The sequence below is a fragment of the Felis catus genome, chromosome A3, assembly GCF_018350175.1.
Source record: "Felis catus isolate Fca126 chromosome A3, F.catus_Fca126_mat1.0, whole genome shotgun sequence".
Classification (NCBI taxonomy): Eukaryota; Metazoa; Chordata; class Mammalia; order Carnivora; family Felidae; genus Felis; species Felis catus.
In genome coordinates, this window is record NC_058370.1 from 41027340 (window position 1) to 41054734 (window position 27395).

General features: G+C 37.7%; 1 protein-coding gene across 1 annotated transcript in view; it reads left to right on the forward strand.

Annotated features, from left to right (window-relative positions):
• MACROD2 (mono-ADP ribosylhydrolase 2) overlaps positions 1–27395 on the forward strand; it is a 2026389-nt gene that overhangs the window by 1596152 nt on the left and 402842 nt on the right. The gene's annotated exons all lie outside the window — the stretch shown is intronic.

Consider the following 27395-nt stretch of genomic DNA (forward strand, 5'->3'; position numbering starts at 1 on the left):
GTTCACTGTTAGAGAAAAAAAATTATGACATAATTTACTTCTCTGCATCACTTCATTCAAAAATCACAGATCTTGAAACCCCTTAGGTGAATGAACTCTCTTTTTCTTAGATACAACTCTGTTCAGAAATATTTAGCCCAATGCTAAAGTACAGGATGCAATTTAGGACACCCACTGCTGTCTCTAATATTTCTGATTAAGTAGTAGAGTCAGACCTTTTGATTCTATTAATGAGATATGGCATGGAGAAAAATACCTATTCTTCAGAAACACAGAGAAGGGTAAAAAAAATAAGGCATTCCATTTCATTTTAAAAACAAGAAGAAACAGCAAATACAAAAACCAAAAGAAAAGCAATGCAATCTAAACTTCATCTTTGGGTTTTCCCTGCCACACAGACTTCAGAAACTTGCCATTGGCTGTTGGGTCATCTCCAAACCAGAACTTTAAAAATCTATGGTTGCCTGAGACCCCAGCAGCCAAGTCAGGCATTCTACGACCTAAGCCAAAGGACCAATAGGAAATTTAGTCCCAGTTGTGGTTAAACATGTTTACCATAGAAAGCACTCTGAAGTGGTCGCAGATTTTATCTTTCCAAGCTCATGATGGAACACAGAGAACATGGAAGAGGGAATTGGCCTTAATTTGGTGCAGCTGTTATTAGAGCATTCCCTGGTCTCTGAGCTATTTGTTTGGATTTTGTCTTACTGAGCTCTAGCAGATTACTATCGTAGGACAGCCTAGGACATTTACTTTTTATCCTTCCCCGGCCATACTGTTTAGGAGCCCTCATCGCCTTCCTCACACAATTAATCATTGAGAAAACACTTCTGGTTGGGATGGACTCATACAGTAATCGTTTAATGTCTGCCTGCCTACTGTATGCTAGGCACTATGCTAGGTTTCATTTAAATATCTCATGCACACTCTACTGAATTCTATGTGGGGAACATAATTAAGATATAAAAAGATGAGAAGAATCACAAATCAAGTAATATACTCAAGGTTACCTTAGATCCTGACAAAGTAAGACTGTGATAGACTGCCCATGTATTTTGGTTCGAAAGAGCTTATGGCCACTTCACCACCACCAAAGATCCCAGGGAGTCATTTGCCTGCTGACTACCTGCTGACCTTTGCCCACTAGGCTCTCCATGCCACTCTGCCTCAACTGCCTAACTACCCATATATGGGCCATGCCACCTCAGCATCTTCCCTTCTGCCCAGAAGTCATGAGGTATTTGTTTCTACTTTGTTCTTCCCTGGCTGACAGTGAACAGTCACTAAAACTCTTTTCAAAGATGCTGGAGTTCCCCTCACCCACATCTTAGTGAAGGGAGTTCTTTCGGCATCATTGAAACATGGTACTTTCAGTTTAGTGTGCTATTTCTTTTCTTTCTCCTAATCTTTTGGGGTTTCACCCCAAAATCTGGACAGAACATAAGAAATATGTTCCTTAGCCACATATCCCTTTTTACCTATTGGCTGACCTCAAGAAGTTTTGGTTAGGAAAGCAAACTTCAGGCAGTCCAGTGATTCCAACTCTGGTCTTAAAATTTTTTCTGCACAAATAATGTTACTAAAGATCTTATAACATTATTCCTTTGATAGATATAGATACAGATATAGATGATATAGATATAGATAGATAGTATGTAATATATATAGGTATATATATAATATACATATATATGTGTATATATATATACATATATATACATATATGTTATGTGTATATATGTATATATATGTGTGTGTGTATTTATACACACACATATATATATTCTTATGAAGGAAGGACTGATTCAAGTGACTATCAAAAATCAAGATTTTGTTGAAATATTGCAAATACTACAATAATTTCAGATACTTTAGCCAAACCATTCAGTAGGTTATGATACTAGGAACATATTTATCTTTTGATATAATTCTCAGCCTCACTCTGTCACATGCAGATGAGGGTACGAGCTCAGAGCTACTTCATTGCAGTATGAATAAAATGATTAAATAAATAACAATTCCAATTAAATCTTGCTCTTGGTTAACATCACTAACTGCATCAAACAAATGTTATTTTTTTTAATGTTTATTTAATTTGAGACACAGCACACACACATGCATGCACATGAGTGGGGAAGGGGCAGAGAGAGAGGTAGAGAGAGGATCCCAAGCAGACTCCACATTGTCAGTGCAGAGCCGGATGCGGCACTTGAACCCACGACTGTGACATCATGGCCTGAGCCAAAATCAAGAGTTGGATGCTTAATGGACTTAGCCGCCCAGGAGCCCCAAATGTTATTTTATTTTTTAATTGAAGTATAGTTGACACAATGTTACATTAGTTTCAGGCATACAGTATAGTGATTCAACAACTGTATAGATTATGCTATGGTCACTATAAGTGTAGCTATCCTCTGTCACCATACAACACTATTGCGTATCATTGACTATATTTCCTATGGCTGTTAATTGAGTAAAATTAGATTTGATATTATGTTTTAGTTAAGATGCTGAAAACAACAATCTCATTTAAAGTAGATTTTTATTTGTGGAGAAACTCTCTGCTCTATCTCTTCACCCATTTCCCAAATTCTTGCCACCCCATGAAGTGAGAACTTCTGCAAGCTCTTGTGAAAATTAGGGACAAATGCTAAAGGCTCTCAGCCATTCTCTGTTTTCTCTCCTTGGAGGAAAAATAATTTGTTTAACGGCAAGAGGCTGACATCCAAAAGTCCTTGTTTCTTTGTTGAGTGAAATTAATGTGCTGAGGGGTCACTGCTCATATGTAGTCCATCCTCTTGGGCATACAGTGGTTAATAAAGGGTGAGGCAGATCAAATTTTCTCTGAAGTTCTCGGCTTAAGTGTCTGTATTGCAAACCCAGTTCTCAGCACCTGTGGTTTTCAAGGTAAAACACAAGTCAATGGGTAGAAAGACTTTAGCTTTGTGTTAAAGCTTCATCTTCTAGTTCAGTCTTCTCAATGGGAAGGTTAATGCTCTAATCCATCCGACCCTTGTATACATTTTTCAATTGATTCATAGCTTAGAAGTTGGAGGGATATGATAGTTTGTCATACTCAAACTCCAATAGCTTTAACTTATCAAAATTAAAGACACCACAGGCATATTGCAAGTCATTTTCTGCCTCAAATTCCATGACTTTTCGCTGAAGAAATGATTGGCAGCGGAAGGAACAGTTTAAACTAGGACCAGTTTAAAAAGACAACCAATTTATCTCACCATTTATGCCTATTCTCCCACTTTGTGGCTGATTGAATAACTCTGAATGTGAGATTGTGTGTTGGAGTAAAACTAGGAGGCCCAAGTTTGACTCTAGGCTCTTCTGGTTAACTACCTGAGTTCATTTAGGCGAGTTTCTTAATCTCTCAGATCCTTAGGTCCTTCATCTATAACATAAGGAAAATAAAAACTATTTTATAAGATTTTAGTATATTAAATAAGAATGGATTAGTAAATTCATTCATCTTTCAGATATCAGTATAAGATAATGATGACAATTAATCAAAAGGAAAAAATATATAATGCTAGTGTTAAATGCTCCTCTTTTTGTCGTTAAAAAAATGACCTGATTAGTCAAGATGGAATGATCTTTCTGGATGTGTCAATAATTTCTCTTCATTCTTTGACAAGTAATTTTGCTTTAATTGAATCTGGCTTATGTTTAAAATGGAAGGGGAGGGGCGCCTGGGTGGCGCAGTCGGTTAAGCGTCCGACTTCAGCCAGGTCACGATCTCGCCGTCTGGGAGTTCGAGCCCCGAGTCGGGCTCTGGGCTGATGGCTCGAGCCTGGAGCCTGTTTCCGATTCTGTGTCTCCCTCTCTCTCTGCCCCTCCCCTGTTCATGCTCTGTCTCTCTCTGTCCCAAAAATAAATAAACGTTGAAAAAAAAAATTAAAAAAAAAATGGAAGGGGAGTAGGTTGCACAGAGAACAAGGAATAAACTAGATGACAAAAGCCAACTTTTTCCAAGATGGCTAGATCTAAAAGGCCACAAATTATCTCCATTTAAATTATCTCGCGAGGGGGCCCGGGTGGCTCAGTTGGTTAAGTATTGGACTCTTGATCTGGGCTCAGGTCATGGTCTCACAGTTTGTGAGATTGAGCCTGCTTAGGATTCTCTCTCTGCCCTCCCCTGCTCATGCTCTCTTCTCTCTCTCTCCGTCTCTCAAAATAAATAAATATACCTAAAAAATTTCAAAGGAATCAATAATCTGCCAAAAAAGGAAGAAACTTTAAGGATCCTAAGAGGATATGGCATAGTGAATGCTATGATACTTTCAGTGTAGTTAGGGAACACCAGAGGTTGGTACCTCCCAACATGGAAGCAGTGAGTGTTCTAAGGACAAGTCAATGCTATGATTCTCTTCAAGGTCCATTTATAGCACCTTCACCTTCTTCGTCTGCATATCCTTATTTTTAAAAGAGTTGGTAAATCAGGCTTACTCTCATTATGCATTTGATTGGAATAAGCATGGATTATGCAATCAGCTTTGCCATTTTCCAACAACATGTGAAGAGTGAACCAGAAAGATAAGGAAAAATCTTTTTTCCAGCATTGGTACATTTGTTCAGCTTTTGAAATTCTGTTGGCAAGTTGTAATGAGGTTGTTAATTGTGCCTACTTAATACTTAAGTTTCACATTTTGGGCTGAGTCTGTCGAGGTGAAGTAGTTACAGGCTTAGACCTTGCGAGAAATTTTCTATGTTGGCTGGTACCACTACATTAAAATAAATATTATTCTGTCCATGTTACCTTATGTCAGTACCTTCTGGGCCTCTTCTTCCCCAAGTAGGGTATTGCCTCTTATCCTTTGTGAAAATCAAACAAAGGTCTTAAATAAATGAATCAAGAAATCAATGAATATGAGAAATCAATGAGATGCATTAGAAGGAGCAAGAAAGTTTGGGTAGAATTTTTAGAGAGTGCCTTTGGCTTTTATTATTTTATGCTAAGTTATTTATCAATAATTATCATTAGACAAGCGGTACTGCGGTGAAAAGCTGGTGTTTTTTTTCTTCGGTAGCCATATGAACTCCGGGGGATGCCAAGGGAATTAAAATAAGAACTGAGAATACTGCTGTTTTATCTGAGCCACTGCAACATCTCTGCTTGACACCCCATGTTGAACAAGAGACTATTTACAAGATCCCAACAATTACGCGTGTACTTTTTCCTGGCAGAAGTCTTTGCTGCTTTGTGTGTGTCAAGATTATGCCGAATCAGCATAAAAATCAGGCCTGACTTATTCCTGGAAGGAACAAACCCATCTCTTCCCATTGGAAATGAGATAGTCATAGTGAAGCTTTGAATATAGAAAACAAATTTTAGTATAGACAGACAGCTTGTTCTTATACAGAATTTAAAATGTAACCATCACGTTTTCATAATCATTTCCACTGTTACTATCTGCTGTATCACTGCATATACTATCCACTGTCACTGTCTGCTCTGTCACTGCCCCACGTCCACCCTCTCCCCATCCCTAGTTTTTGGTATATTTCTAGTTATATCCATATTGAAGTGACTGCATAAAGCTTTGAGAGCTGTCTTCATCTCTGATGGGATTCGGGCCCCTTTATGATGTGGGGCCTTCATACAAGCATGTGATGTGGAAAATGAAACCCATGTGTAAATACAGAGTTAATTAGTATGAAAAGTCCCATTTTCTACCATATTTCTTGCCAGCAGCTGTGATTATGAGAATTTAACTCTTTGGGTCTCCTAATATTTTTTTACTAGATCCAAGCAAAGAAATTCCAAAATATCCCTTTCTGTGATATTATAGATGCATGACAAAAAGGGAATCAGTACTGAAAGAGAGTGTGTGTGTGTGTGTGTGTGTGTGTGTGTGTGTATCATAGGCTTATTCGAGTTTATTGTCATACTTTCTGGACAAAAGGTGATTTATTTCTTTCTAAATGTTTTAAGCAATAGCAGGTTTTCTGAGATCTTTAATCATTGAGATGTTATTTAAGGTAGACCTTAATGAATCAGTGCTTAAAAAAAAATAGCTCTAGAACAAGGCTGATGTCAAGTCGGCATTTTATCTATATGTTGTTCTCTGACGGAAATTATCTCCATGATGGAGATCAAAATAAGATCTTTGAGTTGTGTCGAATAAAATGCGATGAGTCAGCCTAATTTGGGTAAAGGGTATTGAATAGGAAGGAGATGCATTGGGATGCAGCTAGTGAGAGCTGGGGACAGAGAGAGACTAAGAATATACCATAATGTATGTTATATTTGGATAGAAATATACATCGTTTGACCAGAATGCAGTATCATGGCGAGTGCAAGAAATCAGAAAAGAGAATCAGCAGCTTACCTTTATTGCCACCACTATGACTGGTGAGCAAGGAGGACATGCCACACATACATGTGTGCACGCATCTGTCCACAAATGCTGATTCCTAGGGGAGGATGGAGTGTTGAAACCGTTATAGACAGTATCACTTAGGGACTGGTTGGTAACAATGAGAACTAGAAATACATACTTTTTGTGCCTTGGTATCCATGCCAATCAGTGAAGATGGAGAAGGCTGAGAGATTTTGGTCTAGCTCACCATGCAATTCTCCTCTCATTGCCATCCAAGACTTCTCACCTTGGGAGCTCAAAGGTGCCTCCTTTTCTCTGCGCCTTACTTACATCTTGCCCAGGCTGCTCACACCCAGTCCAGTAGGATCGTGCTATCTGTGTCGTTTGCCCCAACATGGCCTCAGAAATACTTTTTTTTTTTTCTGAAAGTCAATCTGCTCTTTATGCTTACATTCAGATTTCGTGTCAGGCTAGTAAACATTAGACATAAAAAGAATACGTAGCAAACCATCTTAAAAGGAAGACTATAAACTATTGGCATTAAAACTATTTAAAAAACTATTTGTGTATTTCACTTAAGTAGACAGCTGTGAAAATCTTTTTTTTAAGTTTAAAAGAAAAATGCATTTTCTTAGCAGTATAAATGAGTTAACAGAGTGTGGTAGGGATTGATCAAAGAAATAAAATAATATATTTTATTGCATACTTCTGGTGCTTTGCAGGAAATACATGCCTATAAAAACCTTTTAAAAACGTAGTTTGAAAGACATGGATATAGCACATTGTTTGTCTTACTAGCAGGGAAAATGAAATGATCAATGAAAAGCAGGGGTGCGGACGAGGGGATCCTTTAACTGTTTTCCTTGCATGTGATTCCATTTAATCAATCCTGGAACAAAGGATAGCATTTTTCTTTCCTTTTTCCGTATGTGTTATTTCACGTTATTAAATGAGATTTGAGTGAACTGAAGTAAATCAGCCAAAACCTAGCTTGGATTAGATCCCCTAAACTTCCTTATGCCCAGATTTTTTCCAGATGGTTTCTCATGTAGCCAGTTTAATATCAACAGTGTGTGACACGCTAGAAGAATATTTCTTAGACCAGTTCAGTCCTTGAAAGATAATTACACTGTCAGTTGCCATCACCGTTACTGTAAAAGTGAAGATAACTGGGGTAAGTATATTAAAATCCAGCCCCAAACCAGCCTCACTTTCAGATAGAGCATTTAAGCACCTTCACACGTTTTTGTTGCTATCTGTCTACGTTGCTATACACATTGTAACACCGATATCTTTTTGACAGCAAATGCCCGCAGGTCACTTTTTGGTTATATGTTGGAGAAAATATCAAGAATTTTTACATGATGAAAAAGATTGTACACTCATGTCTGTTTAAAAAGTCTGCAGTCTCTGCCTTCCCACTTCCATTTGCAAGTTGAAAAATGTATTTCCATGCTACTACCCACTTTTGATCTTTTTTATTGTACCACTGACATTACTTATAGCACATTTTGCAGCTGGGTTTAAAAGTATGTTAGCAGGCAATTGTAGGTACCGTGTCAACAAATATGGAAAACAGAACAGGACTAACAAATAAGGAATTCCTGCAAAAGTATTATTTGAGGCGAAAATAAAATGGTTTCATGAAACTGCTTTTCACACTTTTTATTATAATTGCAGTCTTAGAGAAAAGTTGCAGAAATAGTTGCAAGAACTCTGATAACCATTTACCAGATTGTATATATACCCCTATACATTCATGTGTATGAGTATATAAAATATATGCACCCATTTATACATTATATATAATAGGCATAACATACACACATTTATTTACATTTATAGTTCCCTTGAACAATTCACAGTAAGTTGTATACATCACGCCCCTTTACTTTTATATAATTTAGTATTTCCAAAGCATAATAATACTTTCTTCCATAACCAGAAAAAACTATCATGTTAAGAATTTAGAACTGATACAGTACTGTTGTCTAATCCATAGTTCATCTTCAAATTTTGTCAGTTTTGCCACTAATGTACAGGATCTATTGTATTTAATTGCCACCTGCAATTAGTATTGGAACAACATGAAACTGCTTTTTAAAATGCAGTATTTTAAAGATAATACGGAGCAACCCTCTGCCAGTAGCTATGCCATGGTCCCTATACCACCTCTTGCCAGGCTCTGTTGTAAACACTTCTGATTTTCTGGTAACCGACCTGCATCTTACATTCTCCAACAGAAAGCATTTCAAATGCAAATGTTCATCTGAAAATAAATCCCTAGAGATCTCTGAGTGTCTAAAGATGTGAACACGTAAGCAATTTAAAGTTACTTTGAGATTGAATACACAGATTGGATTATACACACTTACGTAATCATAAATGAGGTCCCACAAACTGCATGGATATATGGCAATTAGAGTGAAATTTTCTTATATGGATAATAGTTTGGAGTATCTGAAGTGATAAGTGAGTACATTGGCCTGAGATAATTATTTTGGCAATTAAATAAAATACCAAGCAGTGTGAGATACTTTTGTGTGTAGTTTCTTGAGATATAGAAAGTAGAATTGTCAGCTGAGCAGTAAATCAATGCCAAGTAATGGGTATTACTTGGTATTCTTGTAATCGTGTCTTGAGGCAAAAAGGTGGTGGGAGTTCTGAACACACTGTGTTCGGAGTTGGGAATCAGAACACTAATCTTCTTGCCATTTATTAGCCCCATGGCTTCATTTGTCTCATCTGTAAAATCAAGTGACTCAGCCTGGTGATGGCTGAGCTTTTTCAGCACTACGGAGCTATGAAAGAGTTGGACATCTTCTTAGGCCAGGGTGAAAGTAGGGAAAGAAACACCATTAGTTTAATAAGTGATTACTGTGCCCCACTTTGTTCTTAAAAATAATACATTCCAGGAAGCCTGGGGGGCTCAGTCGTTTGCGCATCCACCTTGAGTTCAGGTCATGATCTCAAGGTTCGTGAATTCAAGCCCAGAGCCCACTTGGGATCTTCTGTCCCCCTCTTTCACTGCCCCTGCCCCGCTTGTGTGCACACGATCTCTCTCTCAAAAATAAACATTTAAAAAATAATAATAGTATATTTCATTGGTGTCTGTTGACTCATTTGGGAAAAGAAATAGAATCTCAGTTTGAAAGTTATTTCCCTCATCGTCTGACTTGGACCTCTGTGGTTAGGGCTTTTTCCAATCTCACCTCTTCCTTCTAAGTCTGCCCTACTGTTATATCCCTTGCCATTAAAAAAAGAGAGGACACCTTATTGAAATAGTGTGGTATGATGACAGATAGTAGCCACACTTGGGGTGAACAAAGCATAACATATAGACTTGTCAAATCACTACTTTGTATACCTGAAACTAATGAAACATTTTGTGTCAATGATACTTCAATTTAAAAAGAGGAAAAATTTTTAGGTAAAAAAGAAAAAGAGAGAACACCCTTTGACATTCCCAGTAGTTTAGCCTATCATCATTTCTATCTTATTGCTTAGGCCAATAAAGTACCCTTCAGTTAATCATTTGTGTGAATAAGCATCACTCTGAAGTTTATCTCAAAACCTTCAGCTGTTTATCTGTATGTCTCCTCTGGCACTCAGAGCCGTTTTCTTGCCATTGTCAAGTAATTTACCATAGTTATACTGTTTCTTTTCACAGTTATCCTAATATCAGTATTATATAAAAATATTGTCTGCTTACACTTATCTGTTTGACAAACAGAAGTAGACTCTGTATCTCAAATTGCTCTCATGATGGAAAAAATAAATACAAATTCTGAAGCTAGCTAGACTTTTTTTTTTGTGCTTTGTTATTTTACTAGGCAAATTAAGGATGGAAAGAAATACATTTTCAACACTTTATCCTCTTCTGGTTTGTTTTTCTTCAGGAAATTATTTAAATATACTGGCCCTGGTTAAAAATACTTGGTTTCAATTCACTATTAAAGCAAATATTTGGATTTTTTTTCATGAATGGCAAGTACAATTTATTTAAAGCTTTATCATTTTATGAATTATAAAAAGAATACCGTTCTCTTTCATTCATGAAGAGCAGAATTAGGTCACATAATTGAAAAGTGAGAGTAATGCACTCAGCTGATGTAGATATCTGACTGTGCCTGTCAGGCACGTTTACTCCAGGAGGCTGGGCTAAAGCCTCAGACATGGTCTCCATGTTGCCCAGCATATGGGATGTGGAGAACAGCTCCAGCACCTGGGAACAATAGAGAATGCAAATGACTCTCATGAACACATTGGAGCCTGAGCCAGATTATCACAGTATATAAACCAGTCTGGGAGTAAATCAGGAACATTGTCTTATGAGCCTTAACCCTTTCAAGACTCCCGGATACCTTTTAATGATTTACTTCTGTGGTGCATTAAGGGATACTCTAGTGACAACTTAAGGGCCCTAATGTGGCTGCCAAAATTGCCTGGTAATTTTTAAGAAGTGGAGAATTATGTCCTAGAGGGTCTGTTTTAAGAGCCATGGACTCAGATACCTATAAGAGCCAGGTGTACCACATGAGTGACACTTGTACCAGGGACAAGGGAAAGCATGTTGCACCCTTAAAGGAGAAGTCTGTTCCTCTGCTCATCAGTGGTTACCAATTCAGAATGTGGGCTCAGGGTTGTTTTATCTCACCTTTTAGGAGAAGCTTGGAATTCTTATTTTTATGTGAAATCCTCAGAGTCTTACATATAGGAAAATTTAATTCAATTAAAAAAATACTGTTCTGGCTAAGCTAAATATGCCTGTGTGTTACCAGTTCTTGAATTCTGAAGAATTCAAAAGGACATCAGTGAGCCTAAACAGGTAATTTCCTATTGACTTCATTTGGACATGGGCCCCAAGGCCTGCAGCTCTGGCTCTAAATTTTTGTATAGGAAAAACCTACCTTTCCTATGGATTTGTCATTTCCCACCATTCCCTATTAAACAGGGCAAGGGTTTGCATGTACTTTAAAAGTCCCATTTAGATTTTCAGGGAAATCTCATACCTCACACCCTTTGTATTTCTTTCCCAGTAAAATGGAGATTTCTAGGGTTTAGGCCTTGAGAATGGAGGATACACCTTTATACAGCACCTTGTTCTTCTTTCCACATTGATGTCTTAATCAGTGTAGGCCAGGGAGTGCTGCATAACAAACCAATACTGAATGTTCAGTGGCTCCATACAACAAAATTATATGTGTTGTTCTCACTGTGTGTCTGTCCCTAGTGAGCAAGTGGATATAGTCAACAAACACATTTTCTCAGTGACCTAGACTGACAAATGGTCTACTTTGTGATTCTGTCATCTCAAAATATAGCTTCTAGGGAACATGTAGCTTAGGAGGAGAGCAGTGACAGGGACACTTCTGTTTTGTCCAGAGATGATACACATTACTTCTGCTTATGGCCCTTTGGCTAGAACTAATCATGTGGTTCCAACTGAACTGCATGGGAGACTGGGGAATATGAGATAGCACATGAAACCTTGGCTAAGCATTATTTTTTCTACAATGATGTTTTCTTCACTGTCAGATTCAAGGTTGGGGCTCCCATGAGTAAGCAACTGCAGGTGGTTTCTCCCCCAGATCCTTCACAGATACTCAGGTGAGTTTCTACAAGCATGATATGAAAGTTATCAAGAGCATCTTCTGGCTTAAGTCTTGTGAATAAAGTTGGGAGCTTGGGAACACTAGAATTTTTGAATCCAAAAGTCCCCCTATCCAGGGCTTCTTGTTTTCTGTTGCCATGTCATGGTTATACATGAAAGAAAGCAGAAAAACAGATTTACTGAAGGCCTTGACCAGGACATAACTTCCCCCTAATAATCCTCAAATGCAGAGCTCAGCCCAAAAATTGTAGGGAAGGACAAGGGAGTACCTTCCAGTTAACTTCTCACCTGAATGATTCTATTCCTCAATTCCACATTGGCCCATCAAAAGCGTACTCCTCCTATTAATGCTACTGTAATGTATGAGAGCTACATATAAAAGTTTGCACTATGAAACAGAGTTTTAACTAAACTGAGCAGAAAATTCTCTAATATGCGTGCTTGGGTAGATTTATATGTTTGGGGATCAATCTCACTGTAAAAAAAAAAAAGAAATAGAATGACTTTAACTCTCAAGTAATCATTTAGTTATAAACAACTGAAAATCCAACTCAAACAAGCTCAAGCAAGAAAAGGAAGTAATTTCCTCTAGCAATGGGTAAGTTCAGGGGAAGAACTGGTTCCATTTACAGCTTGATTTAGAACTCAAACTATGCAACTGGTACCCACACATTCCCTTTCATTACTCTGTTATTTTCCGTGCTGGCTTTATTTTGAGTCACTACACTGTGACCCTTAACATTTCAGCTCTATCAAGATGGCAGCTCCAGCTTCAAAACTTCTTATTCAAGTTTAGGAAGAAAGTAAGAGGATTCTTTTGGGCTTCCTCAAAAGTCCTCAGATTTACTCTAATTGAACTGCTTAGGTCACATGCCCATCCTTGAACCTATCACTGTGACTTGAGATGTAATGATTGGTTTGTATCAAATAAAAAAGCAGAGGCTGTTGCAAAGAAAAAAAAAAAGATAGGGGATCAATGCATATCTACTACTCCATGTAAAGTAATAAAATGTAGGTATTTTAATCATTTAACACTATTATACATTTCAATTTTATTCATTTATTTTTAATAGGCTATTATTTACAGCAGTTGTAGGACAACAGCAAAATTGAGTGGAGGGGCGCTTGGGTGGCTCAGCTGACTGAACATCTGACTTCAGCTCAGATCATTATCTCAGGGTCCATGAGTCTGAGCCCCGCGTCGGGCTCTGTGCTGATAGCTCAGAACCTGGAGCCTGCTTCAGATTCTGTGTCCACTTCTCTCTCTGCACCTCCCCAACTCATGCTCTGTCTCTGTCTCTCTCTGTCAAAAATAAATAAACATTAAAAACAATTGAGGGGAAAATACTTAGATTTCCCATATATCCTCTACCCCATTCATGTAAAGTCTTCCCTATTATCAACACCTCCCCACCATAGTGATATACTTATAACAATTGATGAAACTACATTGACACATCATTATCACCCAAAGTCCATAGTTTACATTAAGGTTAACTCTTGGTGTTGTACCTTCTATGGATTTTTCCAAATCCAATTACATGTATAATGACATGTATCCACCATTATAGTACCCTACAGAGTAGTTTCGCTGCCCTAAAAATCCTTTGTGCTCTATTTATTTATCCTTCCCTCCCAATAATCCCTGGCAATCACAGATATTTTTACTGTCTCCATAATTTCGCCTTTTCCAGAATGTCATATATGTGGAATCATGTTTTTTTTTTCATGGCTTGATAGCTCATTTCTTTTTAGTTTTGAATAGTATTCCACTGTCTAGATGTACCACAATTTGCTTATCGATTCACCTACTGAAGGACATCTTAGTTGATTCTAAGCTTTGTTAATTATGAATAATGTTGCTATAAATAGCCATCTTTTTGTGTGGTCACACATTTTCAACTTTTTGGGGGTAGATAGCAAGGAGCATAATTGCTGGGTCATATGGTAAGTGTATGTTTAGTTTTGTAAGAAACTACCAAACGGTCATTCAAAGTGGCTGTACCTTTTTGCACTCCAACCAGCAATGAATGAGAATTCCTGTTACCCTGTATATTTGCCAATGTGTGGTGTTGTCCGAGTTTCAGATTTTGGACATTCTAATAGATGTATTTGGTGGCATCTCATTTTAACTTGTGTTTTCCATGATGACATGTGATGTGAAACATCTATTCATATGCTTACTTGCCATCTGTTTATCTTTTTTGGTGAGATGCCTGTTAAGGTCTTTGAATTATGTTTTAATTGGATTGTTTTCTTATTGTTGAGTTTCAAGTTTTTATATATTTTGGATAACAGACCTTTATCATATAGGTCTTCTGCAAATGTATTCTCCTAGTCTGTGGTTTGTCTTAGTATTCTCTTGACAATGTCTTCTGCAGGGCAGAAATTTTTAATTTTGATGAAATCTGGCTGATCATGCTTTTTTCCATGGATAGTACCCTTGGTGTTACATCTAAAAACTCACTTCCAAATCCAAGGTCATCTAGATAGTCTCCAGTGTTATTTTCTGGGAGTTTCATAGTTTTGCATTTTATATTTAGGTCTGTGATTCACGTTGAGTTAATTTTTGTGAATGGTGTAAGCTCTGTGTCTAGATTCATTTTGCATGTGGATGTCCAGTTTATTCACCATTTGTTGAAAAGAGTATCTTTTCTACATTGCATTGACTTTGCTCCTTTGTCAAAGATCAGTCCACTGTATTTATGTGGGCCTACTTCTGGGCTCTCTGTTCTATTTCACCATATTGTATTTTTATTTCTACCAATTATCATGATCTTTTCTTAAACCTGCTGACTTGGCATACTATATTCAGAAACCTGGTAGTTAAAAAATTCTGCAAACAGACTTTAACCCTTAAGGTATATTTTGATCTATAATTCTAGGTCTCAGTAGTCAATACAGAAGTATTTCTTACTGAAGCCACTATTTTATTTTTAACATGATGCTGTTTATACATCTGGCAGCCTGCAGATAGCTGGAAACAGTTTGGATGTCCTTGAAATGAAAAATAATCACATGGTTATAATCTCTGGATTTCTTTTCGGACTTATCCAAGTCAAGAAGGTTGAGACAGAAATAATTATTTTCCAAATATCTTTCCCCAAACTCTTTTTCTTTTCTTTGGCTTATTTTACAGGTATGTCTCCATTTACAGCTGTGTTCCTTTTGATAATTTTTCTTGGTTTGTTGGAAATTTAACATTTACTGTGTCAGGAAAACACACTCGACTAATTGTCTTGTAAATATCCAGCTTTCTCTCAAGTATAAACTTTATATGATGACATATATTCAACTTAAAAAAGGAACTTAGTGAGATGTTTAGATTCTCAAAGATTTGTAACGGGAGAAAAATTAAATATTGCTTATTGTGCTCTTTGTCTTTATCAGATTATAGAAGGCATTTCTTTGGGAATTGTAAAAGTGATAATATAAAATATACAGAGCAACAGGAGCCAGATGTCTCTAAGATAAAATAAAATGAACATGGGAAGTAGGATTTTATTTAAATTTACACGTATGTCTTGACTTAGTGTTTTTCACATATGTTCTCAGAACTATTAATCACCTGACAAACTTTGAGGAATGTACTAACTTCTTCACAGCATTTGAAAAGAATCTGAGTCCATGTTGTATTCAGATGAACATCACTTCCACAAAATTTAAGCTTTTTCCACTTTAATCAATAGGAAAGGGGACTTTTCATGCACAGATGTTGATTGAAAGTATATATTCACTCAAATTCTCAGGTAAAAGGATAAGTGTCCTGGAAATGGCAGCATGAACACTTCCTAAGCCGTTACATAAATCAATGTTCATTATTATAAATCATAAACCCATTAGCCACCAAGAGAGAATTTATTTTGTCTTATTTTTAAATTTGCAATGAAAACCATAATTAAATAATTCCTTTAGTAACATATTCATGCAAAGTAAAATAGTCTTCAAAATTAACCTTTTCTAACAAGTAATTTTCACAGTTAATGCCTGACAAAGCAGAATATGAAAAGAAAAACAAACTTCACTGACATTCGTTGTAATCTATCTAGAATTCATTCAATGTGGTAGGAACTACTGGGTAATTTAGCTAATTTCTCAGAAGAACTAAATGTGAAAATCTTACCTTATAAGTTCATTTATTTGGTTACTATATACTAACAGACAGGGATTCTGATATTACTTTAAAGTATATTATCTTAACTATAATTATGTGCTCTTAGTTTAAAAATATTTTTTTCATAAATGCACAGGGGGCCCACGGTAATTTTATATTTGAATCTGAATAGTGATTCAGACAAAGAAACTCACTGCCACCTCACTGAAATTGATGGAGTGTATTTTTAGTCAGCAAACTATCAAAGCAACGCACATAGTCTGCGGAAGTAAGATGTAGCCCCAGAAGAAACCTTTATCTGAGGACCTTGCAAATGTAAGAAAATCCATTTTAAACTACAGAAAATTCAAATTAAAAATGAGGACAGCTTATCCAAATTACATTATTATAAAATATAACTAATAATATCCTTATACCAATGAATTGAAAAGTACTGACATCAAAACCACAAGGCTAGTTTTCAAAGCAATGTTAGTCAAAAGGAAAATAAACTCATCTCAATAATTTTGAAAAGCAAAACACTGTGAAGCACAGAATGAAGCATCCCACCATTCGGTAGCAAACCAACTGCACTGTTTTGGAATCTTTCATTCCAGTCTCATTTCTTCAGTAAGCCACAGACTATATATATTTTGCCATGCCATTTTAAAACAAGATAGACATCCTGTTTTAATACAGCATAATATGCATCACATGGACACTATTTTTCTTAATTAAAATAAACTTTGTTTGTTTGTTTCCCTAGGAATAAAACTGGGGTCATCGTAGGAAGGGCTTGCTGTGGCCCTTTTGTTTGAGCACATGTACAGATTTCAAGATCACTATGCTCTGTTAGGAACAATTCTTAGGAAAATCATCAAATATTTTTCCTTAATTTTCTTTTTAAAATTCTCTAATGTAAGCAAAGAAAGAAAAGACAGTCTAGGATCTAGAGAGCCCAATAATTCTCATATAAATAGTTGTCCTGTAGAAGAGTAACATTCTGTGAGAAATTACAAAATCCAGCAATATAGATAATTCCAGTAAAGAAACTTTGTCTGCTAAATAAACCTGGAATGTCTTGTACAGATTTGACCTAAGCCACACACGGCCTATACCTGAGTGCCTTGGGAGTTCATCAAGCAGCTGCCTCCTAAACCCCAGCTCCCTGTTTCCCTGGCTTCTCACCTCCCCCATCCTTGTCTCCCTCTGCCCTTAGGAAACTAGTGCATGGAATGGTGTACCCTATTCTAACCGGAATCATGCCTTGGTAACATTTTACCAAGTAACTTGGTAACATTTAATATGCAATTGAATAATTTCACCCTCTCACTGGATCCTCAGAATACTTTTTAAAAAATAATCCATTTATGTTTCTCTTGAATCTCAACCAATCAAAAAGATGCAGTTAAATGTGATTTTACATGTGACACATTTCTGATATTTATAAACCTTGGGCACTTGTCCCACATGAGGGGGTAATTAATAAGTGTACTTTTTTTGGAAATGTTTCAAGAATGTTACTCTAACCAAGAATCTTTCTATACCATTGACACCACCCCCCCACCCCACCCCCCAAAAATTTTCAGTTTCATAAAATTCAAAGCATTGGCAGATACCACATAGTATCTACTTTGGGAAAATGCTGGATAGGTGGTACTTCGTAATGATTTCTTCAGTTTAGAAAACCATGCTGGGGGCGCCCAGGTGGCTCAGTTGGTTAAGCGTCCAACTTCATCTCAGGTCATGAGCTCACAGTTCGTGAGTTTGAGCTCTGTGTCAGGCTCTGTGTGGAAAGCTCAGAGCCTGGAGCCTGCTTTGCCTGTGTCTCCCTCTCACTCTTCCTCTCCCCCACTCATGCTCTGTCTGTCTCTCTCTCTCAAAAATAAATAAACATTAAAAAAAATTAAAACATGCTGAATTCTAGTGAAAAAACAAAAGGAGAGAAACAGCGAATCTTCATTCTTTTCATTATTTTAAGTACAACTCTGGAACCATCTAAATTTTGGAATATGTTCCAAAGACACCCCCACCTTTCCTCTCATTTTCCAGGTAGAGTTATATTTACTTGTTTTTTTTTCCATGAAAGTGTATTTTAGATGAATATGAAGATTAGGTTTTGTAATCTTTATATGAGATCACAGACAAGCTCTGAAGGTGATTTCCTCAAACTGAGTAGAAGAAATGATAACGTGCCAGGAGATGATAGGAATGCCTCAAGATTTTAGCTCTGATGATCCCTAAAGAATCTCCTGGTTTAAATAAATGTCTATCATTTCAGCTTCAAAACAGCCCAAACCATGCAGGACTTGGACTTTATTGCATCAGTCCTAATACTTGTTGTTTTTCTTCCAAAAAGGCAAACTCTATATTCAGTGTATTGAGGTGTGGATTCTACCTACAAGGGACAGTTCTCGGTATGCTTGAAACTGAAAATGAAATGAATTTCATAACTGGAAAATCCAGTTACCGGGCAGGAGCAAATGGCTGCATTTGTTTTAGATTCTCTTGCTGGTCACCTCATTTTCTTCTAAGTTAGCAAAGTTCATGTATGAAATTAGACTCAGCTGCTATTTATTTTAATACTGAGCTCCAAAGTCTAAGGTATGAATTGTTCCTCTCATGTCTAGGAATTTTCTCTTAACTTTCTTTCTTAAACTTGGGCACCTATAATGTGTTTTTCAACATCCTTGGATACAAGCTCAAAGTTAATTTTACCATTCTCTGTATTCATCTAGAAAAGCTAGGTAGCTGTTCTCCCTTAGTGCACAATTGAGATTGTGCTGCATTGAAGAACAAGTGATCAGTAGCATTTCATTTTAATGCAGAAGTTTTATTTTTCTTCTAAGGTTTGCTTGTAAAGCCCTTAAAATAAGAATGTACATTCCTATTTGAGTTTATGATTTATACTCAACCTACTTCCAAAAGGCATTTGGACTGGCTTATAATATAAGGCACATGTATATATAATAACATCATTAAAATAGAACTACAAAGCTAAAAGTCATGCATGGAGGATTGTGGGGGGAGGTAAAAATAGACCAGCAAAATAAGTGAGGTCCTAGAGCTAAGCAGGAGATCTTACCCAGATCCCTGTTGCAACCAAAGCAGAAAGGAGAAATGATGAATTACTTAATTCTCATTAGCTGGTGTGGGGGTTGGGGAAAGAAAAAACACACTGGTTCATCAGGAGAGGCAATTGAATTCGGTTGCCTACAACTGAATTGTAAAAGGCATTTTTAATATGGTTTTAAACATAGGATAGACTTTGAAATTATTTGCCTTTTAAAGTGTTTTATGGAAGTATAACATACATTGAGAAAAGAGCACAGATCACAAGTGGAGGGCCAGATGAATATCCTCAAACAAAGCACATCTGTATAACCAGCACCCAGAGCAAAACCTAGAATGTCTAGCATCCAAAAGACCTGTATGTTCCTTTCCAGCCGTGACTCCCTCCTCCCCCAAAATACCCACTATGTTGACTTCTTAGAACATAAACTTTACTTTTTTTTAATTTTAGTGTATTTTAAAATACATGTTTCAATAATTTACTCTATCTTCACTTTTAAAATAGTAATTCTGGGGGCACCTGGGTGGCTCAGTCAGTTGGTCGTCCAACTTCCGCTCAGGTCATGATTTCATGGTTCCTGGGTTCAAGCCCCATGTCTGGCTCTGTTCTGACGGCCTGGTGCCTGCTTCAGATTCTGTGTCTCCCTGTCTCTCTGCCCTCCCCTGATTGTGCACGTGCACACTCTCTCTCTCAAAAATAAATAAAAACATTTTTAAAAATTAAAAAAAATAGTAATTCTGTTAACTCGTGGTTTCATCCACCCATTTATTCACTTATCAATCCCTTCAAAATTCTTGAACATTGGCCATACAACTAACAACCATGGTGTTTAGAATATTAGGGGCTTTAAACTGGTTTCTTTTACATTTTTAATTTGTATGCACTAAGATTCACTTCTCTTTCCTTTTCTCTTTCTTTCCTTCTGGTGCATGGTTACATGAATTTTGACACAGGCAAGATTAATGTATATACCACCTGAAGCACAATTCCAACAATTCCATCACCCCAAAAACTCTCTCCTGCTTTACCTTTGCTGTCATACTTTTTCCCCAGCTCTGCTCTGGCAACTCCTGAAGGAGCCTAACAGTTTGAGTTTTGAGCCAATAACGAGGAGGAAACTTTTCTCATTCTTCATTTTCAGCTGCAAGTTTTCCATTTTCCCTTCTTCTATTTTTACATCACCATCATATGAAAGCCATTTCATTTTCTGATTGCAAAAGTCCTGGGTCTGTCCATACTAAGAATATTTTTCTGGTGGTCAGAACTCATAGAGTTCCATCAGACCAACCTTGTTTTTTCACATATGTGTTTTGTTTGGTTTTGTTTTGTTTTCTTCTCAAACATTGGGTCATTTATGCTATGGAGCACAGAAATACTGACCTTTGGATGAGGATCACTCTGAATCTCCCTCTGAGTAGTGTAAATGACTATAACATTTCCCAAGATGGAATGGGAAAAAAATACCCAGGGGCACCCAGGTGGCTCAGATCATGATCTCATGGTTCATGACTTCCAGCCCCGCATCAGGCTCTGTGCTGACAGCTCAGAGCCTGCAACCTGCTTCAGATTCTGTGTCTCCCTCTATCTCTGTCCCTCCCCCACTCATGCTCTATGTCTCTCGATCTCTCTCTCTAAAATGAATAAACATTAAAAAAAATTTTTTTAAAGAAATACTCAGAGCTGAAACAGGAACTGGCAGAAGCACCCTGAAATGCAAAATACCCTTTTGAGTTTTTCAGGATTTTACTTCTCCAAGAAAATATTTATTTTTCCCCAATCAACCCACCCTTAATAATTTCCCCAACTTGTCTTTTGAGTGGGAAGTTCTTTACCACATTGTGGTAACACTGATAATAGTGAAAGAGGTGGTATTTTGGAAGGGAAATTATCAGCTTAAATTGTTTTATGCATAGCAGTTGGCAAACTGCTTTGTGTGATTTTAATAGTATTCTGGCTTCTGTCTTTCAAGGGAAGCGGTACATTTGCCTATGTAAGGAAAGTGAGTCTGAATTATAAAATGTGCTTTATGGACACCTTTCTTAATCTTTTATTTAGTATTTCATATTATAAATGCAAAATATATTCTACAGAGAAAAGCTAGAAAATATAACCGGGGAAAAGAGCATTGAAAACACCTTACTCCTATGTCCGCAGAAGCATCCACTCTTTTTCTTATTAACTTTTTATAATGGAAAATTTCAAATATATACTGATGCAGAGAAATATTCTGCCAGTACAAATTTCCTGATTTCCTCCCTCCCTTCCTTCCTTCCTTCCTTCCTTCCTTCCTTCCTTCCTTCCTTCCTTCTTTCTTCATATAAATGTTTAGGAAAACAACCATTCATAGTATCATGGTGCACGTCCTTTTCAACTATTTCCTTTCTCTTTTCTTAGTGTTTGTGCATGCTTACATGTTTTCCTTCAGACTTCCTGTCACATATGAACACATATAAAAATAAAATATGAATATATATTCATATTCATAAGTTAGCTTATACCTTGCAATCCTTTTCTATAACTATCTCTTCATAACAGTATGTAAAAGTCTCCCTCGGGGCGCCTGGGTGGCTCAGTCGGTTAAGCGGCCGACTTCGGCTCAGGTCATGATCTCACGGCCCGTGAGTTCGAGCCCTGCGTCGGGCTCTGTGCTGACAGCTCAGAGCCTGGACCCTGTTTTAGATTCTGTGTCTCCCTCTCTCTGACCTTCCCCTGTTCATGCTGTGTCTCTCCCTGTCTCAAAAATAAATAAAATGTTTAAAAAAAATGTAAAAGTCTCCCTCATTCTTTTTACCTGATGGCCATTTAAAATCTCATAAGGTGGCTTACCACTATTCATTTTATCATTTCATTGTTCATTTTGAGTTATCCTACATTGAATTTAAATAACATTTAAATTATTACTGAATATAAGTTTACAACTACCTTTAGATAATTAACAGCTGCTTGATGAGTGCTCAGAAGCACTGAGCAACACAGGCTCTCTCTAACAAGTATGTCTTGAGGCAAGCCTGTTTTACTTTCAGTTAATAGAAGTAAAGATGCTTGAACCACATGCTATAACCTTGCATGTCACTTTACAGTTTACCTAACATCAAGTTACAGGGCCAGGAAAGTAGCCACTGTTCATGTTAAATGTGAGGTCCGAGTTAGCATGACAGGTGAGTGCATAATCACAGTAAATAAGATGGCACTTTCAAATGACGGTGTTTCCTGAGCTTTCAGATCTTGGTAGATCAGGAACATTTGGCCCTGTGTACGTCCCTGAAAGCCTGCATGGGAAAGATGTATGCTTTGGAGCCAGATAAACAAGGCATGAATTCTCATGCCAGCATTTAGTGCTGGATGACTTAATATATATTAATATCCCTAAGCTTGAAATTTCTTCACCTGCTTAAAGGAGATAATACTAGTGCCTAATCATGGGGTGAGAGGTTTGAATGTGATAATGATGCAATAAAGGGCTTTGCATAGTGGCACGTAGTAACCAAGAGCTCAATAAATTGTAGTGACTTCCGGTTAGAGTTAGAAGACCAAATGCCAGATGCCAAAGATTGCACACAAGGAAATTCCATTTGTATACCACATAATACAGGAAAGCTAATCTATGCCATTGGAAGTAAAGATGGAAGTTATGTTCATGACGGTGGTGACTAGAAGAAGGCACAAGGGGCTTCTAGAGTGCTAATAATGTTCTTTTCCTTGAGTTGTGCTGGTTACCCAGGTGTGTTTGGTTTCAGAAAATTCATTGAGTTGTACCCTCATGAATATGTACCTTTCTGTGTGTATTCTATGCTTCGGTGAAAAGTTAAAACTGAAAAACAGTTAAAAAAAGCACAAGAACATCGATCTTATTCCTGACAATGTGACACCTGGCACATAGCTACATAGTGGATAGGGAGAGAAATAGATAATGCTAGTCATTGATTTCCATTTGAATTGTTGCTTTCTTGTTAAATTTTAGGAAACTTTATTTGAAAATAATATTGATTCATGTCAATCATCATATATATTTTGAATTGGTTTTGTTAAACTCTTCTCCATATTTTTGAGAGAATTGTCCATATTCAACCTGGGGCAGATATTTCCCTTGATTTTTCTGGATTTTTTTGGGGGGGGAGGGGCACTACTGGAGCAGCATCTTGTCTGCCTAGACCAGACCCACAGTGCTGTGGGCTTTGAAAGGAGTTATAGGAAACCTGAGGAACCCGGAGGAGGTGTGGTTCCATCCAGCAGCAAGCTAAACTTATCAACTTGTCCTGAAGAGTAATTCTTCTTTTCACCTCCAGGAAGTAACAGTGAATTCATGATCGAAGAGTTATCTCCTTTCTTTGGGTGGTGACATTTCAAATACTCAGAAGAGCATTTGAAGTTGGAGAAAACAGACCCAAGAAATAGATATTTGATTTAGTTGTTCTCAATCGCACTTATTTTGTCGAGCAGAATGAAGTGAACGAGGCTCAACATTTCATATGGTGGAGCCTGCTGTTCGGCGCAGCGTTAGCTGCTGAATTGAGGGGAGCCCTTGGGATGTGTTTGTGGAATCTGCTCTAAAGAAAAATTTCAGTTCTTACTCTCGTTAGTCCTTTTATTTCATAATCATATGTGTGTGTATTTAAGAAGTCTGAAAGGTAAAATATTTGATAACCCTCCTTGTGAAGTCTAATATATACAATATAGTGAGATAGATTTCATAAAAGTCACCTACTACAGAGGTCTTAACAACGGAAAAAAAATATTTAAACAGATGGGTCTTAATCAGTATTTTCTAATGTGAATACGGATATGAAAAATAATTATAAGGATGTTAGACCCTCTTTTTTGCTGTCACAGCACACAGCTGGAAATTGCTTATTATTAGCTTGCAAATCCTACAGGAAAATACAGAATTATTTTTAGAACTCAGCAAATTTATAGTGGTAATTATGGGTATTCACATCACTTCCGGAATATGAGAGTCTTATATCTCTATTCTCCAGGTTAGGAAGATCATTTTTATCACTTGTGCACCTCTGAATATTGATCTCTGTGATCACTGGAAATCAAAAGTGCTTTTCTGGTTAATGTTATGCATGACGATAGTCATTTTGCAATGCAAGTTGTTTGGAGGCTTTTTCCCCATAGGTTTGTTGTTTTTTATCTTGATAATAGATGAAGTAAAAAAACACAAATAATAATCTTGTATTCCGAGCACCAAATCCTCCAACATCCCTGCATCTGAATTCACACATTCTGCTTCCTTCCTTTAACAACTGGGAGCAATGGCCCTGGTTCTACTAAAAGCCAAATACTTCCCTTGTGCCCTGGATCCCACCTGTTCTTAACCCATTGCCCAAGAATTTCACTCTCCCTAGCACGCACATCTCCCTGGTATCATCTGTGTCTGCCTCCCTCAGTCTCTGAACAGCTCTGATCTTGAGAAAATAAAACCCTCAGTGGCCTCATTCACTGGAAAAAAAATCCTTAAAGAATTACCTACTTTAGTAGTCTCTGTTTGCTCACCTCCCCTTCACCCCTTAGCCAACTCCTGTGGGCTTCCAAATTCATCAATCTTTTTTTTTTTAATGGCACCTCCATCTACTATTTCCTCAAGCCAAGAACACTGGAGTCATTTTATAAATTGAATCTTACAAGTTTTCTTATAAACTTAGTCTCCACAAGGCATGTGGAATCCAACCACTCTTCATCCTCTCCATTGGGCTTCCCAACCCCATCAGTCCACAGACACATCACTATCACCAAAACCTTGCTACATCCAATGGATTGTCAATTATTTGGCCCTTTCTACTTTGACCTCTCTTGTTGAAACTCTTATTTTTCTCTAGGCTTCTGTGACAGCACCTCCTCCGGTTACTTTAATACAGAGAACTTAACAAAAAAGAGTGTTAACTAGGTAACTGAGATATACAGAATTATATGTCCTTATATAAAGAACATTAAGTATGTCACTGAAATGTGTGAAAAGAGATCTTTAAGGTGTTTTAGAAGTAGAGACTGCAGGAAACAGCCACCAAGTTGATGGACAAGGTTGGAATTCAAGATCAGGTGCTTAGAGGAGGGCCCCAAGGAAACGAAACCCTGACCTTGGAGGAACTAGGGGGAGCTTGGCTGGACCTTGTGTTTTGAACTCAGAGGAGGGGTCCTGCAGCTGGGACCCAGACCTCTGAGGAACGCGTGCTGGTGGGTACTTGGTGCTAGTGTTGGGAGTCGCCCAGGGGGATGCTAGGAGACTACTTCTGTGAATAATGGAAAAACAGCAAAATGGAAGAAACTGCTGCTAAGAAAAGTCCTGCCATGGCCAGGGTGAAGAAAGGAGACTGGGATGAAGCTGAAGGGAAAAGAAACCCAAGCCCATCCTAACTCTGCCTGCCTCACTGGTCTCTCTAGCGCCCTCTAGGGGCAGGGCCCAGCAGGGAGCTGCTGGCAAAGCAGGAATGCTTAGTCTTAGCATCCAAGCAGGATGTACAAGGGTGGGCTTAAAGATGAGATCAATAACTAGGTAACTAGCATAGTCTTACTTCCACATGTTGATCCTCTGCATTCTCTTTTCCTGGCTCTGCATCATCTGCCAGATTTTGAAATGTTAGCATGCCCTGGAGCTTCTCACTGTACCCTCTCTCTCCTTACACCTTCTTTTCCAGCCCCATGACTTTCAATGCAAATACACACTATGATTCCCAAACTTATATCTCCAGCCCTGACTTCTCCCCTAGGCCCAGAGTCAAATAGCAAACTGCCTATGATACATTTCACAGAGATATTTAATAGGCATGTAAAGCTTGGGTTGAAATCAGTGCTTTGATTTCTCACTCATCTCCAGCCCTGCCACTCCTGCCCTCTTCTCATTTAAATGATACACCTTATGTAATTTCCTCAGGCCAAAATCTCAAAGTCATTTTATAAACTCCAGATTCAAATTATTCTTACAAACTCAGTGTTATGGATTATTCTTCTAAATGCTATCTCCAAAATATGTCTGTAGCCCAACCACTTCTTATTATCTTCATTGCTGCAATTATAACACAAGTCACTATCTTTTCGGGAATAGTGCAAGAGACTTTGAACTTGTGTCCCTGCCTCCTCACTCGTAACACTGTAATCCGTTTGCCATACAGTGTTCATGGAACTTTAGAGTCAGGCAGGCCCTACTGCTAGACAGCCCCAAATCTTCTATTAGCTATTCCCTGAATTCAAAAGAAAATCCAAATTCTGTGCCATGATAGGCAGCCCCTAAATTAGGGCTGGGTAACCTTTCTGTAAGGGGTCAGAGGAGAAATATCTTAGGCTTAGACCTATCTTAGACCAGCCAGTCTCTGTCACACCTACTCTACTACTGCAGCATGAAAGCAGCCATAGGCAATATGTCAATAAATGGATAAATGGGAAGGGCCCTCTTCCAATGGCACTTCATTCACAAAAATAGGCAATGGGTCAGTTTGCCCACCTCTGCCCTATAGAAGCAGGTCACTTCATACATAACTTTTACGCCATCTCAGACTCAAGGGCATTCTTTGGCACCTCACATACTTATTCTTAGTGTCCCTTCTATCTGGAATTCCCTCCTTCCAGTTTCTTCATGGCTGGCTTCTACTTATCACTCAAGTTCCCATTCATATATCTCCAGGACCACCATAGGAACACTGCTCCCCACCACCCTGCCCCATCACCTGTCACGCTGTCACCTCGTTTAGTGTGTTTCAGAGCATTTGTCACTATACGCAGTTTTTCATTTGTTCACATGTATATCACCTATCCCCTCAACCAGAACAGGAGGCAAGGTGTTTGAAATTTTACCATCTATGCCTAGCATTACTTGCTCAATAGATATTTATTGGATAAATTAAATAAAACCCAGGGTTTTTGTCTTTTTATTTTTTCTTCTTTGTCAATACAAAGTAAGTCCCCGCTTGAGGTGAGATCATGGTTTGCACTGATTTTCTACCTTGCTTTGTTTACCTTGATTTGTTCAGTTAATCAACCATTCAGGTAGTCAGTTGAGAATTCACAGGGTGCTTGATCTGTGAATATACTCAGCTAGACCCTGAGAGGCAGGGCATAAGTGCCTAGTATCCATATACTTTGCCCTCCAGAACCTGCCATTTTCCTTGACCTCATCAAATGAGAAAACTCAATTTGGATGTATATACATAGCTTACAGTGCTTGCTTTAAACAAATATAGATTGTATGAACCCATCCCAGCTTATGTGTCCTTGACAAGAGATGTGCGATTATTCACATGGTGGAATTAGATGATTTCCAAAGTACTTCTGCACTACTCAGTC